We start from the raw sequence: 5,316 nt of genomic DNA, 5'->3' as shown, positions 1-5,316 counted from the left end.
GATGAATTGTTGGGAAATACAGTTTTCCCTTTCATCTCACAATATATTATACTCATGAATTCAAACGCTATCTCACCCCTTACCTTATTTAGACACTTTCTCAAACACATAAATCAATGGAAAATTTCAACAGCAACTGCAGATCGACAACGTCCAACGAGCAAGTCTGAATAAACGACGAGTTTACAAAATCATTGAGACGTGACTGATAAATTATGCGGAGCATAAAAATAAATGTTAATTAATTAATAATAATTTTAGGAACAAAATTGGAGTCAAAACGATGAGAAAAACTGCAGAAAAAGTCTCACTGTATTTTCGGAGCGCCCAGAAGGGTCTGACGTCAACTTCATCGAAAAATACAAATGATTAGTTCTTCTGGAAGGTTTCGACGAGGGGAATCCAAAAACGATGTCAATTTTTTGAGACGACAAAGGTGGTGATCGGGATCGGTCCAAAACAACTCGCCCAAGGAAAGAAATGCAGCTGTTTCTGATTAACCGTAATCACGATCGGTAAAATTGTTGCCAAAAATGGATTCAGTTGCTGATTTTATGTGGGATAGAGGTTGGGATCGTTTTAAAGTGGCAAGGAATTTGTGGGACCAAATTGAGAAGAAGATGGTGTTGATGCCATAGTGCAGCTGAAGTTTATTTTTTTTTGTTCTTTTCGTTTTTAATTGCAGATTGAGGGGTGTAGATGGCAGATGTACACAGGAGTAAAACAGTCTGTAAGGCCAGACACGTGGGAGTTCAGTCTGAGGCAGAAATTGGGGTGTAAAGAACAACTCACAGATGTAGAAAAGAAAAGCCCAACAAGTCCAATTTAATGTGCAGATGTAGAAAATAGGGGTGTAAAAAGTCGTCTGGTCCAAAAATTTATTTTCTAGTCTTTCTAAAAGCTTAATAAATAATTTATTTTATTGATCAACGCTAAAAACGTTTTCTCCAAAACACTCATTTTAACATAATGTTAATTTTTCTTTAACATAAGTAAATATAATTTTAACCAAAACTCTCATATTCAAAATAATAACTATAAGTAAACAATCACATAAAAATACATCATCATACCATAATAACTGAATGAAAATAAAGAAACTCAATAACAATATTACTAATACTTGAAGATAATTATTTGCAAAATAAATAATTAAAATAGGATATATTTAAAAAAAAATTAAATATAATTATGTGCATACTTAACATTAGTCAAACATACAAGAAAATATCGCATTAACTACGAAGGCACATATACACGTAGAATCACCTAAAATCTTATACCTTAAAATATGTACACTAAAATACTATTATTTATAGAAAAATATATATAAAATAATAAAATATAATATTAGTTATTTATATCACTTACTTAGTCAAAAATGTACAGACAAACGCATCATAGAAAATACACATATAAAGAAAAATAGTCCTAAAGATAATCAACATATATTTTAAAACAATATTAGCACAAAATTAATTATCTAAAATTCTATTTAATTAATAAATTAGCACTTCTTAACTCTTATTTGTCAATATCTCTGGCCAAAATTATAATATTTGTAAATTTAATTAAATTAAATGTAAAAATCAAAATTACTTTTTTTCCCAAAATTGACTATTCTATATAGAGTAAAAAACTCTATTTTGTTAAGTAACACCTTAGCTCTCTTCGAATAAACTTTGTTAAATACCATTCGCCAATATTTTGTTTTGTTAAATATTTACACAATTAATCGAAAATTTTTATTTAGCCAATACTTTAACTATTAAAAAATTATAAATATAGATAATATTTAAAATGCATTTAAATATATAAATTCTTATATATCCTAAATTTCATGAATGTGTAAATTCTACATTTATAATCTTTAATAATATAGGTTTTACACATAAAAAAATTTTAAATTTTAGTTTGTTAAAAACATATTTTTTATTTTTTGTACAATTTTTAGATAAAAAAAAAATTATACAAAATAAAATATTTGCACCCTTCAAATATAGAAGACAACGTAAAAACAACGAGGACCGGTGCTATAGATGATAAGTATTTTTTGTAGGTAACAAGATGCTAAACAATAATACTATCAAAAAGTCAGACACAAAGCAAGATTCTGAGTTTGAACACCATACTTAATTTATAAGTTAACCTTATCGGTATTTACCAACTGAGTTTGACTTTACGATAAGTTTTATTCTCATTAAGAGTTATTATTAACAAATTTGAATAGTTTAAATTGATTGATTTGATGAAAGATTTGAATCATAATTATTACTATTTTTAATAAACGGTTATTAATTATTTTATATTTCATAAAATATTACCTTAAATATTTTTTTTTTTTATATATTTGCATTTTTTCTTAAAATTGTTCTATAAATATACTATTTCATTCAAACAATTATTTTAACTTTTATACGATAAAGATTGTTCACTCCCAACGAAAATATTAATCGAAGGTACAATGCATTTTTTTATCCAAAAGTTTATTTTGATATGTGTGCTGACGTTGCTATCCGTACACAATGTTCTTGGAACACACGTGAGTATTACTAACAAATTAGAAAACAATATGGTTTTAACTGTTCATTGCAAATCTGGTGATGATGATCTTGGAGTTCGTGTTCTTCCTTTTGATGATGAATTTAATTGGGATTTTCGAAAAAATATTTTTGGCACAACGCAATTCTATTGTTCCTTTAAGTGGGAAGGTGAATTTCACCGGTTTGACATATACGTAAGCCGTAGAGATTCATGTTCTGAATGTAATTGGGTTATCAGCAAAAAAGGACCAATTAAGGTAGAATATAATGGTGCCTTTCCGTTTCCGTGGAATAAGTAATTGATAATGTGTTACACATTTGTTTATCTTAATAAATATTGTACTTTCAAATATTGAGGACTCAGTGTATTCTACATCTTCATTCAATCTTCTTAATAAAATCACTTAATATATATAGTGAGAATACTCATTTTATGTGAAAATGAGAAGAATATTTCTCAAGTTTTAGATTAAAATTGATGGTTGAGAATAAAAACTCAATTTTAAAAACACATGTGTCTCTCCTTATTTTATTATTTCTTCTAAACCATTTACCTTTTCTTATTTTGAATTTTAATTTACATTGTTTATAAATGTATATTAAATATTTATTTCATTTTCTAAGAAAAAAAACAGCACAAAAGCAACAACTCCATCATGAAACTTTTGGATCTGAGTAAGATAAAACTATAAAATTTAAGTTGAATAAAATTTGATGATAGAGTATAAACAATGAACCTCAAATATCCAAAATTTTAGAAAAAATAGACAACAATTCTTGCAGCCTAACAAAAATAATATTGCAGGATACATGTGTTTGTCGCTAATTAATTAGTTAAATTTAGTATAATTTTGATATCTCTTAAATAAAATGAGAATAATTTTAATTATTAAAAAATTGTAGACAGTACAAATAATTTTCACTAAAGACTAGTTAAAAGTAGACTTTTTTAATATCAACCGAATGATTATAAATAGAATAACAATATTGTTTTTTTGACACTTCAAATTTTCACATTTTTTTTTTTTTAATTTAGTCACTAAAGAAGATTTTGAAACATATAATTCATTCAGGAAACAAATGTTTGGTTTTAATTCATTAATTAAATTTATTATTTTTTATATTGTAATTATCATCACCATGTATCTTGAATATGGTAATAAATTTATATATTCAAATATTTCAGAAGCAATCATATAAAGTCATCGGTACAATCTTAAAAATATTATTGTAACTACATAATACATAGTGTACGATCATCTCCTAATGTACGAGTACATAAAACACTTACAACTTAACAAAGATAACACTATTGACTTCTATCATCTGTCACATGAATGTCATACTTCAAGCTCCTCTATATGCTATATTATATAAGGAAATAAGGTGTGAGATAATAATCTCAGTGAGTTTTACTAAAAGAAGATGACAGTTTGAAATAATTTTTCTTAAGAAAATAATGAAAACTTGACATGAATATGCAACGTTTTTCATTAGCCATTGACCAAACATTGAAAATCTTTTCTTTTACTTGAAGCACGCAAAAATTCTACATTCTCTTTATTTTCTTAATTTAGAAAATCTTTAAAATTTAAATTTCCTTTTATAAGGAAAAGCTTGATGATTTTTATTTATTCTTATACGAAAAAGCTCATTCAATTACCCGTATACGGGTAACTTAAATAATTAAAGTCTCTTACAAAGGTGTTTTGGCTATGATCACAATTGGCGTCCCAATTGTTTTACTCTTATCCATTATTTTCAGCCTGAAACAAAACTGAAATATCCCTCTATAATATGCATGTCATTATCTTATTTATGAAGTGAGACTAGTTTAACTGCCATTAGGGGTGGGAATAGGCCAGGTCAGGCTTTGAAAGGTCTGAGCCTGGCCTACGATGAATTTTTTAGGCCTAAGTCTGGCCTACGGCCTATCATAGGCTTTTTTTTTCGGCCTGAGCCTAGCCTACAGCATATCATGGCCTGACCTGTAAGCCTATTTAAAAGCCTTATTCGCATTAAAATATTTAAATGTTATATTTTATATTTTTGTTTTAAATAGGTTAAATTAGGCCTTTATATGCAAGGAAAACTAATAAAATTATAATCAAATCTAATAAAATTATAACTAACAAGTTTGTAATGCAACAACCTTCCCATAAAACAAAAAAAACAAAATGATTTTTGATTTAAAAGAATAGATTTTTTCTTGAAACAAACACACTCACTATGCTCTCAAACAAACTCATCTTATTAACTCTCAAACAAATTCTCTCAACCAAAATCATATTCACTCATATATATATATAAAGGTAACAAATAAACAATTATCCATACCTACCTGTACCGATTTATATATATATTAAATAAAAAATGATTTTTCTAAACAAAATGATTTTTAAAAAATCAGAAACAAACACCTTTTAAACCCTAAAAAATGAATTTTGGTATAAAAGATACTTTTTTCATTGAAACACACCTATTATTATCTGTCAAACAAATACTCTCAAACAAACTCAAATTATTACCTCTAAACAAATCATCTCAAACAAACTCATATTCAATACTAATAATAAACAATTAGGGTTTTCAAGTTTTATGTACTACTAATATATATGAAGATAACAAATAACTAGTATTGATTTTTATAAAATATAAAGGTAACAAATAAATAATATTGCTTTTTATGAATAATATGTTGCTTAGATACCTGATGTGCAATAGGGCAATGAAAATTAGAAAGAAAAAAAAAGGGAGAATGAAGTAAATAATA

This window comes from Cicer arietinum, chromosome 1, assembly GCF_000331145.2.
Source record: "Cicer arietinum cultivar CDC Frontier isolate Library 1 chromosome 1, Cicar.CDCFrontier_v2.0, whole genome shotgun sequence".
NCBI lineage: Eukaryota > Viridiplantae > Streptophyta > Magnoliopsida > Fabales > Fabaceae > Cicer > Cicer arietinum.
The sequence above is the reverse complement of the archived record's forward strand: the minus strand, read 5'-3'. Positions refer to the sequence as shown.